Source organism: Haemaphysalis longicornis, unplaced genomic scaffold (assembly GCF_048455015.1).
Source record: "Haemaphysalis longicornis isolate Haplotype H1 unplaced genomic scaffold, Haemaphysalis longicornis Haplotype H1 scaffold_4, whole genome shotgun sequence".
In the NCBI taxonomy this organism is placed as follows: Eukaryota; Metazoa; Arthropoda; class Arachnida; order Ixodida; family Ixodidae; genus Haemaphysalis; species Haemaphysalis longicornis.
In genome coordinates this window covers 91,966,470-91,982,969 of record NW_027526361.1, presented here as the reverse complement: position 1 = coordinate 91,982,969, position 16,500 = coordinate 91,966,470, and the positions used below count along the sequence as shown (strand labels likewise).

The window sequence follows — 16,500 nt, the reverse complement described above, 5'->3', positions numbered from 1 at the left end:
GGTGGGGTGTGGAAGGGCGCGCGCTGCTTGCGCATGCGCGCTCTCCCTCTACTGCGCGCGCTGCAAATATAGCGGCTAGCGGTCGCTCGTGTTTCAGTCACTGCGTTGCTCCTTCCTTCCTTGGTTGACGCTCGCGCCCACGTTTACTCGTGTCTGCTACTCCAGCATCACGGAAGAAGCGATGGAAGCAACACTGCCTTCAATCAGTACTGAGGCCCCAATGCTCTGCATTTACTCGTGTTCCCCTCGCGGGAATTTTTTTTCTTCTGTACGAGCTATTTTGTTTCTTCCGGGCTTTCAGACCATTAAATGTTCAGTGGTTTAATTCACTTACTTTTTTTGGTTCTTGTTGCACGACGCAGAGCCTTGGAATATACTTATTTTCGCGTGGCTTATATTCTTAAAAAAGGCACAAGTTATGAGGTATTGGGTAATCGCATCCCCGATGTTTTTCTACGACGCATATACGCCTCAAGCGCGGCCTGTAGGGGCGCCACTGAAATCCCCCTAGCGGCCCGTTTCGAAAGCAGGCGCGGGAGTCGGCGTCCGGCTCCCAAAGGCCGCCGCTGCTTTTGCGGCACGTCCACGACTGAGATTGACCGTGTGCGGGTGTTTGAAATCCATGTTTATGTGAAGCAGTCACTCTGTTCGCAAATGAGGCGTGTTTACGAGAGTGTAAATGTTTCTGACGCGATCTTAGTGTGGTATATTCGGTCTGTATAAGCGCCAGGTATGTGTCACAGGCCAGCGGCGCGGAATCGGCGTGTGATGGAGCCGACTGTATAAAAAATATATATATATATATTTATACCTGAATTTACTAGCAGTGTCTCCGTAACCACTGGTTCCTCAGATGTTCATGCTGCGGCTATATACAACGATTTAAATTGTTTTTGTGCGCTTACAGAATCAGCGGGGCACTCATAACTGGCAACACGCCAGTTACGTTTGCCAATATTATACCTCAGATATTGATCACCACCATTTACAAGCCAGTCTGTGTTAATTTCGGGAATATTCAACAAAAGTACAATAGACAATGCATAATTATACTCGGGGATCAGCACACGACAAAGTCGTCTTGTCGTGAGGTGAGCGCCCGCAAACATTCATCTGCTCCTCTGCGAGCAGCGCGGAGACGGGCTTAGAATATAATCCGCGTCCGCGACTAATGCTTCTTCGAAATATCGCCATATGGGACAGGGAGCCAGCAGAATAAAGCGTAAACTGAAATCAGAGGGCCAAATCACATACCACTCTCTTCCTACGACACCTTTCACCGCTTGTTGAACAGCCTACCCTGTATACTTCCAAAAATGCGGCCGCCGTATGATCAGCTGTTTGTTGAAGTAGAAAAACAAAAGGAAAGTGAACGCAAGATCTGTGTGTGTGTAATTACTAAAACGTTCATTGCTTGATTCCGCTCCGCATTTGTACACAGTGTCCCCCTCCCCCCCCCCCTACCGATGTCTCGCAAAATAGCAGTGCATTTCGCGTATAGGCTCCGGACAGCGAAGTTTGCCGCGCGAGCGCAGCGCCAGCCGCGACAGACACGCGCAACTCTGGGTCGGTCCCGCCGCGCCGACCGCCTTCAGCGCCAGTGAACGCAACTTAGCAAAAAACGTTTGCTATAACGTTATTTGCGCGTATATATACTACATAGTGCAACAAAGTCATGCAAAATGTTATACAGTCGGGGGAAGCCTCCAAATAAAACGGGGCACTGATAAAATGCTGTCGCCTCGCTGCCGAGCCGTAGGCTAGCACAACTGGGAAGCATGTGTTCTTCAAGGCTTTGCATTCTCCCGCGGATTCTTCTTCACTGTTTATTATTATTATTTTTTGCAGATACCGAGCATGGTTATTGAATCTTGAAAGGCCCACATTAAGCGAGCGGATTACATGCTGCCGTGGTGTACGATCAGCTTGATAGTAGGCTGGTTAGCAGGTGGTCAATACACATAATTGCGCTCTGAATTTGGTAACAAAGAGGGCCTTCAAGCACAGCTATAGCATTGTAGCTTTATCACCCAGCGGTTCTACTCTGCTTCATCTAATATTGCACGTGCTTATACCGCCTAATTAAATACATATAACCACATATGGGGCGCGGACACTTATAGGCGTTAATGTTCCCAAATGTTTCGCGAGCATTTGGATAGCATAAAATCACCGCCTCTTCTTGCAAAAGAAACAATGAAATTGTTGCCTAAGCCACTCAAAAGCAAACAAAAATAGAGCTAGGATGTGCCGCAATCAAAGTTGGAACAATATGTACACAGGAAAAAAATTTTCGCGTTCAGGGAGAAGGAGGAGGACAAACTTTATTTATCCCATCCGTTGTGATTGCGGTCACTCCGGACCAGTGAGGGGTGTACTCAGGGAACTAAATTTTTTCTCCCGTGACTGTTGTTGCAAAAGTGTTGATGGTAATAAAAGCGCTACTATTCCTTCCTAACGGAGGTCTCCTGCCGAACCCGTTGGCGTGGAGAGAGAAAAAAAAATACCCGAATATGAATAGTCCGTAATTAATTCCGATACGCCTATTAGATGTTCTGCTTACCCCTCGCCCATCGCATCCCTGCCCAAAGGAATTTCTTGTGATAGCCTTCTCGTGATCAGTTTCTTTTTTGGGGGCGTGTTTACATATATGCAACTAACGTACTGGGCTACAACTGGAAGCCCAAAAGTTTCTCGGCGAAGCGGGCACTTATTAACGTCCGCACTTTCGTTCTACCCCAACAAACGCGAATTTCATACTGTTACATGTATGGAGCATCACATTCGGTTCGAAGACCTATATGTAACTCCCATGTGGTCCAGTTAGTTCTGCAGTCGCATGCAAGTGCACTCACGTGGATGGAATACCCCGCGCGGAAACATTGCGCAACGTCTGATATATTTGCAGACAAAGCCTCTTCTTTTGTGGACTGAACAATATAAATTACGTTTTCTTTTGAAGCGAAACATGCTGATCTTGAGAAAGGTTTGCCCCGCAGGCAGGCTGTACAAGCGTTTCTCTTCTGGGCATCACGCCTATGCGGCCTTTATATCCCTTCTCATACGCGAGTTCAACCGAATAAATCTTTCTCCATTCACATGAACTATGTGGCAGGATTACTTTACAATCTCTTACTTCGTTTTAAGCCCAAAAGGGGCGACTAATATGCATAATCCGCGCTGCAAAATGAAGAGCGCCCCCGAGCCAGCAGCGTACCGGCTTGGGGGGACCGACCCAGTGTTGCGCATACTACCGAAGGGGGCGCTGGGTGTTGCGGGCTCCGTGTCGCCCTCTGGGCGCTGTCCGGAGCCTATAGTTGGTCTAGTGAACCCTACCTGGCTTAAGTTTTGACGAACATCTAGTTTCGACGAACGTCTTCAGCATGTCAGAAGCTGCACTGTTTTTTTTTATTTCCGTTAGAGAATTATGTTTCTTAATTCCGCACTTGCACAGCAATTTTTTTCCGTGGTTTCATTAACTTGCCTTGGTGTGGGCACATATTTAACGATGCACAGCTAGGCTTAGAATATACTTAACATTTCCGCATCGTTTATATGCTTATAAAAGGCATAAGTTATAGTCCGGGATTGGGTAATCACATCCCCGAAACATATTTTTCTGCGACGTATATATTCGAAACGAAGCCGCATTCGTTGTCCACGCTGCAAAATGAAGCCAACCTCTCATTGTGCCAGTATAAGGTCTAAACGAGGCGACAGTAGAATTCATTTGTGCCTGATGTTTTGGAGGTGACAGGGGTGATATGTTGCTACCGTCGCCGACGCCCGGAAGAGCGGCGATGAAGCACGCAGCACCGCGTCTACGGGTAGCTCTTGCAGGCGATCGCGTACTCTACGAAGACACAGCTGCTTTTTAAGTGACCTAAACGTACTCTTTGCCTATAGACGTCACCATAACAAGTTTTTTTCAGGGCGCGGAAAGGCGAAAAGAAGTGAAACAGAACCTAAACACTGCACGCGGCCCTACCAGCCACGCAGCGCAAATTCCGTCAACGCCGCGGAGGAGCGGCGGCAGGCAGCGCAGCGATCGCGAAGCTCGAGGCGCATATTCGTAATGAGGCCGCATTCGTTGTCCGCGCTACAAAACAAAACACGCCTCTCATTGTGCCAATATCAGGTTTAAACAAGGCGACAATAAAATTCACTTGTGCCGGACGCACTCGGAGGTGACAGCGGTGGTATGCTGTTGCCGTCGCCCGTAACAGCGGCCGACAAGGACGCAAAGCCGCGTTCCGGATAGCTATTGTTGGTGTTAGAGCACCCTACCAAGACGCAGCGGCTTTTGAAGTGACCTAAGCGTACTGTTTACTTACAGACGTCACCATAACAAGTTTTTAAATGCGAATGCATTTATTAGTCGGGGTTGTCTTGCGTCCATCGAGCGGCGTGCGCCTGGATTCCTCCAGCGCGAGCGCACGTGAGCGCGCGCCTCGTAGTTCTGCCTTCGTCGTCGTCGTAAATGCGAATGCATTTCTCAGTCGGGGGTTGTCGTGCTCCGTCGGCGTGCGCCCGCAGGTGTTATCTCTCCGCGCTCAATGCCGAACGCATGCGCTTGAAGCGAGCTGTACTAGTTTGCTCGAAGCGGCAAGGACGGCGAGTACTGCGGTGTTAGTCTCGTGTCTAACGTGTATGGGAACTTTATATCGCACGCCGTTGGACACACGTCTCCGTACAAGGATTTGTACACCCTTGCCTACACCGGAGACTGAGTCTTTGTGGTGACCGTGTACCTCGCGCCCAACCTCGCTCGAGACGCCGTTGCCGCGCAGCTGGACGCGGCTATGGAAAGTGTGCGCGTGCGCTCCAAACCCATAGTCTTGGTTGGCGACTTCAACGTTGACGTGCGCAAGAGTGGCGAGTGGCTGGTCGAGTACATGCAGACCAGGCACTCTATGCATTCTCTCTGCCGGCTTCGACACGTGCCCCACTACCATTCACGGGAGTTGAAGTGATCTGGTCTTTACACGAAACTGTGACGCGCGTATGCTTCTCAAAGACCCTTTGACCGTGCACTTTAGCGATCACAAGGCAGTGATTGTGGCCGTCAGGTACAACGATAACACAAACAGGTGCTGATGAATAAATGATTACGTTCACACTGTCGTCATTAATTACGCCATTACTCGCAACACACTCATCGGTGCACCCAATGCATTCGCATTTCTGCACGATTCCCTTCGGGGAGGCGCGGGGGAATTTTTTTTAACACTTGGAAGGGCAAAAAGAAGCGAAAGAAAACCAAAACACTGCATGAGCCCCTATGGGCCGCACAGCGCTAATCCCGTCAACTCCGCGGAGAAGCGGCGGCAGGCGATCGCAAAGCTCGAGGCGTATATTTGCAAGTTCGAAATTCGGGGCTTCGCGCCCTGAAGCTATACTTTAACGGACGCAGAAATCGTTAGCGAGTTTCACGAGAGGTCCACAGCTGCCAAAATGGTGTTTGAATATCCGAGTGAGTGACGGAAAAGGGCCTTTTGCCGCACAATTCACCAGTCTGCCGTGGACTTACCGAAATAAATGGGAGACTGTTCGGGCACCGCTGAACTGGACGATTTCAGCTCGAGCAGATGCCATTTTACAATGGCTGCATATATCTAGTACAATAGAAATCAGTCATGTGGACGTTTCTAAAGGGCTACTTATTTTTCCTAACAACGAAGCACGCCAGTTATGCGATTACTGCTTCACAAAGGCTTCATTTTACCCTGATTTCTGTTCGTTGTATTCGTATGCACTGCGGGTTTAGTACAGTGTAGGGAGGTTACTTTAGCGAAACTCTTCGAAACCTTTGCTCGGCAGCACATGGGGGTCACCTCTTGCGGTTAGATGCGAGAGCACGTGCCCTTCCAAAGTTACCAAGGAAACTATGGCATCTTTGGTTAAGCAACTAACTAGAGGACAAGAGACCACCTACCTTTACGCGAGCCACCAAAGCTGCTGAGCAGTCACCGGTCGGGTCTCACCTTTACGCTGCACTGTAGTCGAAGTCCAAAGGTCATGCAGAACTAGTGGCCACTCGGATGAATCAGGTGTTGCAATACAATCAACGACAACAGAGGCCAGGCATCACATGTGAAACGGACTTTATTCACTGCCAATAGCGGTCCCCCAGGCGACCAGCCGTGCCAACCGCGTGGCCAACCTCGGCTCGGAACCTAGTTGAGGAGAAGAAAAAATGATCGTCAATTCCTGGACACATCCTATCGATGTCCCCTGCCCGTGTCTCGCTGGCAAGCTGCAACGAAGGCAAACAAGCGTCAGTTGCTACAGCAGCGCGCAACTTCGGTTACGAAGCAGGGATTGCATGCGAGCTGCTACTCCTTGGATCAGTGCAGAGAGAAAATTCGAAAATCGTGCCCAGATTCCCAATGTCACCCAGAATAACTTTACCATCCAAAGAGCACCGATGTGAGAACTCAAGACTAGGCAAGCAAGCAAGCAATGGATGCATGCAAGTTCGAGTCCATGGGTTATATTTCATCCTTCTTGAAATTACACTCACCAACAAACAGTGCCACGTTTATTCTCTGCTAGAGTAGGCTAATGGTGGCGCGACGGTACACACACTTTTGTTATTCAAGAAGTGCGAAGCGAAGCAGCTCGCGATTAGCGATTGTTCTTGTTTGTATACAAATTCCCTCGGGCCAGCACTGACACATGCAAGGCGGGCCTGTTTCGGAGCTAAGGCTTGACGAGAGTTCAGGAAAATTATAAATTCAGAACAGATTCCTCCGCCAACTGTTCAAAGGATTACCCTTACCCGTCTCGTTTTAAACCGTAAATACGATGTACAACCACAGCAATAGCGTATAAGGTTTTTTTTTTTTTTTTTCCACGAGACTCCACCACCGCAGTCCAGTGAGGGTCGACGTTCACCACTAAAGGGAACGTATTTCTTCGAATAGCGAATAATGGCTTTTCTACCCCAGTATCTTGATAATGTTTCCGGCGGCCAGACTTCGATTAAATAGTAGCTGCAATACAAGAGCTACTCTTTTCGTAACCAAACACACCGCAGCTCCCGCAGCATCCGCTTTAATCTGTCCGTGTCGCCTCCAATGCGCCTCACCGCGAGGCCGTAGCTTCGGCACGTAAGCCCCTGATGTGCCCTACTAGCGGTGTGAAAGGTGTGCACTGACCACAGCCGGGAATGGGCGAGCGAAAACGTGAGGCCATTTAGACACACCACGAACATCGCGTTTCCGGGTCCATGCACCTGCTGTCTCACGACATTGGAGCTCGGTACTCGCTATTCTGGAGCACACAGTAGGTGGGCGTTGACTTTTACAGAGCACACCCTATCTTTCGCATTCTTTTTTAGACGGGTCCGCGAATAACCGAGAGACGAACTTCGGACACGCGCTATTATGGCATAACCTAGCGTCACGTGCCACACACCTAAGGTTAGAGAAAACTTGGTGCGTGTGCGGCAACATTGCGATCGCTATGGCGAGTTAACTTCGGTAAGTTCAGATCGCCAGCTTCAATGTTACGCACACTTTAACGGAGGCACAGACGCAAATACTTATCCTTGTCGCTTCCTGCAAAACGTTACGCAGTTAGTTTTAGCCCTAGGCGAATTATCAGACGTAGCACAGTAATCAATGGAATAGTGAGCTAAACCACTTCTGTTTCCCCCTGGACCATACGACGCTAGTTACAGTTCATAGCCCGTAAAAGCTACGAATCCAGGAGAAACAGACCACTCACAATTCTTATTTTACTTTACTTAAATCAACGAGTGGCCGAAAAAGTGTGACTTCCGAAAACGATTACATTCACTGAGTGGCGAATACACTGTTTGGCCGAGGAGGAGGGCCGAGGAAAAAAAAAAAAAAAAAACACGTTCGCGAAAGCCACCAGGGAATTCGTTGTAGCAGTATACACATCGCTCGACAAAACTCCTACCATTCTGGATTTAAAGCTAAATTCAAATTTCGATAACAAAAACAGGACCAAACATTACGTAGAAAAACAAACAGGTACGTTTCCGCCGCGACACATTGGAACAGTCCCTTAGCGATAGCTTGGAGTCACAGCAGAAGGAATTTTTCAGTATTTATAGAAACGCGAAAGCAACGCAGACATGACAGGTATTAGATGTCCGGGGGGTTCCAATAGATGTTCTCGCGGGAAGTAACCCGAGAACAAATTTAACAACATTCCAAGCCTCATGCCCTGTGGGAACAAAAAGTGCTAGCTTCAGCTTTTCGAATTACATAGCCTACGGTTACAACGTAGGTGGCGCGAAAGCAATAATATTACGTACAAAAGAGCAGTTTTCTTCACTTTTGAAGGGATTATTTTCCGTCTACCGCCGAAGGACATTTGTTACACGCCGAAACCTCGACATACGAACTAAACGACTTGGTCGGGCCAAGCTCCTATAGAAGCCTACGTATATATAGGTGGTATTCTTTGAAAAGTTTAGCTGTCAATTTCTTCATTTGGCAACACTGGAAACGGCCACAGACAGGCGCGGCTTGGGCCACTGTGCCCTCACGCCGAAAAAAAAACAAACAAAAAAAAACACCGGCGTGCATCGTCTGCTCCGCTTCAACCCGATTCTCAACGGTGGGGTCAACGGAGACGTTATTATTCGCACTCGCATTGGACTCGAGGCAATACTTTGCGTTCGGTGAGATAGTTTCTAACGTGCAACAGTCATGTACTTAGCACGGACAAGTACCGCCATCCCGCGGAGCCCGACGCAACCAGTGAAAGCGCACTGGCACGGTTGCCTGCATGCCTCGCCAGTGAATACAAGCAATAAAGAAGTCCGTTAATTCGAACGTGAGTGGGCTCCGCCACACGAAAGACAAGGTGAAATTGGGTAAAACCAATTAAAACCCGCATGGCAGACGCTTCCAAAGACGTCTTCTTCGCGGGTTACTTCGGTGAGGACGCAAATGCAGTGCTTTGTGTGCGCTGACAGATCGGGACTTCATTTCTTAGATCAGAAACGCAAAACCTGTCGCTGCCAGTGACGGCGAAGAAGGAATACCGCCCGTAGGGGAGGCCTTCCGCCCTATCTGCTACTGAGAGCAAAAAGTGCTTGCCACCGCCTTATAGGGCAAAAAGGCAGGCCGCAGGCGGCAATCACGGAGTTTTTTCAAGGACTACATTACAGACATGTCGTACTGCTTCCGTATCGCCGTGTACTGCTCTTACTCTTCACTTTTGGTAGTTCGAACTTTAATTAATAGGAACTGAGACGGCACCTCCTTCAAGTTCGAATTAACGAGCTTTTACTGTATAGCAATAGCCAGCCTTTCGTGAAGTCCGCTACAGACAGCGTTATGCAGCTTAGGAAAACTTCCGCACGTAATTCGTACTGATTCAAACATACCGCCTGCCCCCCCCTTCCCCCCCCCCCCCCCCCCCCCCCAAGAAAAAAACACATTCGGGCGCACGCAAATGAAAGCCTTCGGTAACAAGGGAACAACCGCGCAAAATTAGATTCCCACTCATCTTCAGGCCCCATTTCACCCTTGTACATATTGAACGAACCAACGTAACGTAGCGGCGTTGCTGATTAAGCCCCCTCCGCGTCATTGGTGGTCAACGCGGGGTGCACAGTTCATGCTCAAGGAGAACTACTTTTTAACGGCGTACGGCCTTACTGCAGGGTTTGCCATGAATCTCGCCTTTTACACATCCCGTCCCGAGGAGACAACGACGGTTTACATTTGGATTTTTGTTTCTACAGAAAACTAGCAGAAATGGAAGTGCCTTGACGAAACTTAGTGACTTTTGCGGTGAGAACACAAGCTTAGGTTAATTAAGCGAAATCCAAGAGCCGAGTACACACGTTCCTGCGAACGGGCTGGTTTTACGGATCGGACCCCCACGCTCATGGACAACAAAGCGCAACGCCAACATCACTTCGCAGACCTCGCCAAGAACATCTGACGCCGAAAGTAAATTCACATTTTTTACAAACGCCACCAAAGGCAACAAAAACACACCCATGCCCAGTTACTTCAATTAGCCACCACCACAAAACCACTACGAGAGGGAACGAAGAGCGGCAAGCGGTGCAACGACGTACGAAATCATTGAGAGCGTTCCCTCCCACATGTGTATTGGCGGTGAGCGCGAACACAGGCGGCGCTGCGAAGCGCGCCTCCGTGACGTCAGCTTAGGGATTCTCACATTTGTCGTCTGCTTCACTCAGGATCGCTCTCCCTGCTGTTTCTTTGCGCTCGGTCAACGTCTGATGCTTGTCCGCACCAGAATTGGCGTGTGGGTAACTTTTTATCACAATTAAAGGCTTAAAATCGCATACACTAGTTCATGGTGTCAATTAAAGTATAGTTTTGGATACCGCTACGGGAGAAACATTGCCGGCGCCACCCCATTCCTTGCGAAGCAGGTCCTGTGCGGAGCGCGAAGAGTCGGAGGTAGGTGTCAGCTTCTCATGTAAGCATTCGAACAAAAGGAACAGTCAGCTGCTAATAACCGACAACAGCGAAAATGGAAGACGAAAACAAATTCTAGGCCTTCAGGGCTCTCGGCTTTGGCAGAAGGCATCACGATTCCCGGTAATCATATGTAAGGTAAAACAGTTTTTGCAACCTTGCCGAACGCTCGAACGCGTTTTGCCACATCACTTTACGTTGCCAAGGCATGAAAGTTTGCCGACATGCACTATAGACTGCAAAAACTGTAGGTTGAGTTCCAAATAACCCAGTGTGTATATACGCGCGTGCTGATTCTATACCAGGCATCTAACCAGTATGGAGGTTTATTAAGCAAAACGGGTCACGTCTTCGTTAAATTTATAGTAACACATATATGTTTGTTACGACCTGGAGGGATATTTCGGAACATTTTGCACAGTATAGGAAAACTGCACTCGAGAGGAGGAGGAGTAAGGGGAGGAGGGGAAAACTTTGTTTAACAATTAAATCGATCTGGTTAGTGGGCCGGGTCCTCAGTCCAGGACAAGAGAGTGAAAGTAATTTTCTTCAAATCATAGAACGCCATTCCGAGTAGAATAGGATTTGTTCTTCGCGCCTGGAAGGGTTGAAAAGCAATAAAGAGCTACTTGGAATTCTTCTTCGGTTTCGAGTCTTGTAACATATGCAGGCATACTATTTATTACGTTAGTTAGTGAGTATATCATGCCTTCAACACCGTAATCATGTCATCATTGTTTGAGTTGAGAGTCAGTTCGTTATGATAACGATATAATTACGACAAAAATTCGGGGCACAAAAGCCGCCTTCGAGTACTGTGGACCACGTTGTTTAGGGCGCGATCGCGGTGACGTAGCACAAACCTTCTCATTGTATTTGCATGCGAATAAACAAAGCACGCGGCGGATATGCACCTTCTTGCACGCAGCCGTAATGAAAGCCAATTTGTGAAGAAGGGAATGTATGCCATATAAAATGAAGGAAATATCCACACGACCTTTGTGAGGCTCCCAAACATCCCGAAACCTCCTAATAAGAAGTTGGTGACGGCGCAGAAAAATTAATGCGTTGGGCCGAAAAAAAAAAGCAAGAAACATAAATCCGATACCAGACAACAACGAAAGAAACAGAAGAAAGCCGCTTTATTTCCTGCTGTGCGATGAGCGTGTAGAGGCCGCTGCTTGGTACGTAGTATTAGACGATTGAGTCTTCATAGGAGCATCTCAAAAATACTGCAGGGAAGCCTACGCATTTTGAATACTTATCGAGAAGCTCTGATCGCTGATCCTCGCGAATAAGCAAGAAAGGACGAGTTACACACGATCTTCTGACCGATACTCTGAAGAAAGTTGTTCTCTATCTTTTCGGTGTTGCAAACTTGTGGGGGATACAGCTTCAAATTATCCAGATGCGTCAGAAGCTGGCAGTATAACTGAGTCACTAGGAATACGCTTTTTAACGCACTACAGCAACGAAGCGGGCGATTTCTAGCCCAGGCACTGTTGCCCCTCGCAAGCTGAGTGTAGCAGACGACAACGGCGCGAATCCCTAAGCCGACGTCAGAGCCAGGGGGCGCCACTCAAAGATCTCACCGCCAATTTCAGCGAAATTCGGCTTTCAGGAAAGCTTGTCCAGCTTCCAATTATTCGCGTCAAGGAGTTGATTTCAAAATGTACTAACATCTGTGGAAAGTTCCTGAGGAGAATTTTATATCGACAAAAACGCTTCAAAATGATGAAAGCAAATTCAAGGACGTTACAGTCCTGTTCAACCCAGGGCCTTGTGCTTGCGTCCGCCACAGGTAAAAAGTTAACGAAGGCATACTTATCAATGTCGGTGTCGCATATGATGGCGCGCTGTTTTAACGACTCGTGCAACAGAAAATGCTTTATCCGCTTATTTAAAACGCATTCATCAAGTTTCCTCTTCAAAAAAAAAAAAAAGCAAAGCAAAGTGGAAACCATCAGACAGTGCGTCGTACGCTTCAAAATGATGACCCACTTCACGCAATTCATTCCAGCTGCTAATCTACGCACATTCAGTACCTCGGCGTATCTAATAGTTTTTTTTCTCTCGTTTTTGCTACTGGAAAGAACGCTTGCTGCATCCGCCGTGTGCTTTCTTACGCCGCTGAACCACTGTCGTGAGACTTCCCCAAATACACGAAACCAATTTGGGACAGCCATCTAAGTACCATAGCGGGATTGACTGCAATAAACCAGACACTACTATAACAAATGCACCACTGGGCAGACTTTATTATGGGGCAGACTTGCACCAAAATATTGTTGCGGAGCAGCTAATAATGCCCCACCGCCTCTTAATAAACACCCTGTGCGGCCCCATACGTACACTATACCCATGGAGGGCATAAGCGTCACGCGTTACGGTCGGTCAGATTTCAGGGGAAGGGGAATGAAGCAGCCTGAGAGTGAGAGAGAGAGGCTGAAGGCTTTCCGACTCAGTCCCGAATGGTGAGAGGCTCGGGCAGGGGAGAGGGCCGCCCAGCAATAATTCATGACGGCCAGATGTTCAGCTTTCTCTGTTAAATGCAATGCAAGGCCCCGTTACACATAGGCCCCGCAGAAAACACTTCCCTGCAGAGTACGGCGGCATATCAATAGCGTCCAGTTACCTCGACAGAGGCAATCCAAAACACGTTTCTAGCGACGTGTGGCGCGAACTTCACGCATCAACCATCCCGACGTGTGCACCACGCGTATTCTGCGAAAAACTCGTAAAAACTGCGCCCTCAAACCGCAGCTTGAGCGTGGGAGTGAGTGAATGTTTGGCAAACAGGCCCACGTGCTTTTGCTTGCCCACCCTTCTCCCCTCCCCGCAGAAGAAAACAAAAAATTGATTCAAGCAATTGCGGAAGCAGTACGGACAAAGTGCCCCGATTTGAGGAATTGGGGCAAGAGACTATCACACGTGTTTCTGGACCAACCGCATGACTTTCATCCCAAAATTCCAAATCTTACGGCCCGCCATTGCCGTTTCACTCCTGGCTGAATATAAAGAGAAAAAAAAAGGGGAGGTAGCGGCTGTAGGTATTCGAATTTCGTGAGACTACACGGCAAAAGCTGATCAACGTATTCTTCCACACCCCTGTACAAGCGACAGCGGTAAAATTTTAAAGCACAGGCAAGGCGGTGTGTGGTCCGCAAGGAAAAACGACTGCGCTATTACGGGATGACGAAAACGCGCGCCCTCTTCAACCGCTGGTTCGACCCCCGTGTCACCGTATCAGCGCTGTCATAAAAACGGGGGCGCCCGACAGCCTCTGCTCGGACACGCAGCTCGAGCTCGCGCCTTGCGACGCTCGTACCCCAGCCCGGCTTCGAAGATCCCAAGGACCCACGTGGACCACCTCGTGAGGACACTCTACCACTTGGCCTGCCCAAGCGTCACGGAGAACGTGGGTGGGCCTCCAAACTGCCACGGTGCCGAATGCACGAGGCCGAGTAGGCGTCCCCTGGTGGGGCGCGTTTTAAACATCGCCCGCCATCTCATCCACATTGACAAATGGATATGGACGACGTGCGATGCGCCAATTCGCCTCTCACTACGGAGTGCAGCTTCCACGGTGCGACGCACATTATTCCTACTACCATCGTAGTCAAGAGTTTCATACTAATATATACCAGATGAAACGAAACCTCGCTGTAGTCTCTTGGCAAGCCGCGTTTCAGCGAGCGTGCCGTCATTTACATCGAAGAAGCATTCCGCTGTTAAAGCGCGTTTATACTCCAACGTAGCATATGCATTACGCTACGTGGGCGAATGCGGGGACTTCTATATCTAACGTCATACAACCGCCAGCGCGTTTGGCGGAGCTCGGCGCACTCCGGCGACACGAGCGTCGAGGTAATACACGTCTATTCCGCGCTGAGTGCGAAGGACACGTCGACAAACGTCGGCCCCGTATCCCAGAATGCACCTCGGAAGACCACCCAGACTGGATGCACCCGCTCGCCCACGGCCGGGCTGCAGCGGAGGCTCGACCATTTCGTAAATTTCACGACAGTCTGCGCACTAGTCGCAAAACATTCTGCGATTAGCCGGAAGGTGCGCTGGCTATTGTTTGGCTATGCATACGCTGCGCCGGTCGTGTTGGGGTGCACAGGGGTAGACATTGCCGCTGGTGCATCCTACCCGACCTGCCAATGATGATGATGATTCCTATTGGTTTCCCCTTTGCGGGGTGATGACACGTCATCTTACCAAAAAGGACCAATATAACGATGTTTCACACTCTTGGTTTAATACTAGCGCTGCTTATGGCAGGCACTAAAGCTTATTAGGCCCGAAATACTTTCTTTTCCCTGTTACAGGTGTTAACTGTCCTAGGCAATATTCCCCTCTCTGCTTCTCGTCCATTCTAATCTTCTTTTCGTCCCCTCGACAGCCTTGAAGTTAACTTCCTCTCTGATACCCTTAAATCGTAGGGCTTCTGAAAGCCCAATAGTTTGTTTCTTTTCCGCAGACCACGCATACCCCATCATTTTGTGAATACTTCCCCACAAAACTCTTAGTTCGCAGGCAACCTGCTCTAGCCTCAAAAAGCAAAGCACTGCCCTGGGAATTATCGTAGAAATTTTCCTTTCTGATGTTCATCTTCTCAGCCCTGTACATCTCTGACGACGTTTTAGCTTCCATTTTTTCCCTCCATCGCCGACCGCGCGCCCGTCCGCCGGAGAAGTTGGAGTATAATCGCGCCTTTACTTGGCACGGTTCATAAACAAGCCCAAAATTTGCCTGTGACTGCAAAAACCGTAACTCTTGTTTAAAAGACTCTGAAGTTTTGTTTTCAACAAAGCGCTGCTCATAAAAGACTTGTCAAAAAATTTTAACAAGAAAAAAATGGTTGCCCCTCTTATTGCGTTTTGGTGGTCACGGGGTACTAAAGGCATGTTGCTACCTAGGTCAAGAATAGCAACGTCTCTAGCTACTATGGCAGCGCCATGACGGCACTCGATTTCAGCGACAATTTCCCTCTCGTTTAATTAGTGTGAAACTATAAACCGCAGTACGTATCGTGCCAGTGGCGTCGCCAGAAAGATATTTCGGGGGTTATTTTACACGCCACCGGGACAAATAAAAATTGAAAGAGATGGCGCCGGATGCCTGAACAATATCTCAGCTTTTTTTTCGAAATGAGTCAAATCCACCTAAACCAAATTTGTGAAAAAACGAAACTTTGTTACATGATTTAAATACAAGGTTGGCAAACTTAATATGTCATATGTTTAACAAGTAATTAAAAATAAAGCAATCAATTAATCACGAACTAATTATTTACCGATATCCTAACAATTATTCCCGCCTGACAGCTCGGACTGTCAGCGTTGGTTATATGACGTCAAACGCACAACAAACTTCCATTGGGAAAATGGATTTGGCTCATTTTCGGTGCGCAATACGATTTGAATGCACATTCGCTGGGCGTTATCTGCCCTATTTCGTTGCAACCTCTTTTTTAGGGGAAAGTTTTTAGGGGAATGGGGAAGTTTAGGGGAAAGTTAGTTCCAGTTTTTGAATTTGACTCATTCAAAAAAAAAAAAAATCTGGTGTCATTTTTCGGAATACATAAGCTACGCGGGGAAGGGGGGGGGGGGGTGTTCCGACACGGAAACACCCCCCCACCCCTACCCCGGCCACGCCCCCACCTCGTGACATCCAATTCCCATTAGAGCTTACGTTCATACGCCACAAAACATTTCAGAGTAATGTCAGCAACGACAAGAAGTACGAAAGTTTTGCGATGGCTCGAAAGCACGCCAGCAAGAATCGAGTTCTTGCTGCGTGCAAGTCTTAAAATTTAACAGGAAACAGGGCAGATTTTTATGATTGATGTGAACAATCCTGACAAACAGCTCTATAGTTATTAACTCAAAAGGAACAAAATCTTTATAACAACGACGACCAAAGCGCTTTTTCTAACACAATGTGAATAAGCGGCAAAAACCTCGATGGAAAACAAAGACCCCCCCCCCCCCCCCTCGTGATCTTCAAACAAAGCACGTCGATGTTTCCTAAGTTTATTCTCTCTTTATGG

The 16,500-nt window shown here is 48.4% G+C and overlaps 1 protein-coding gene across 1 annotated transcript in view; it reads right to left on the bottom strand.

Moving 5' to 3' along the window:
- Positions 1–6,087: 6,087 nt before the first annotated feature.
- Positions 6,088–16,500, bottom strand: part of LOC144179066 (uncharacterized) — a 58,655-nt gene continuing 48,242 nt past the window's right edge. Inside the window, exon 4 of the transcript XR_013324138.1 lies at positions 6,088–6,176. The gene's annotated coding sequence lies outside the window, so the exon portion shown is untranslated. The remainder of the gene's footprint in view (positions 6,177–16,500) is intronic.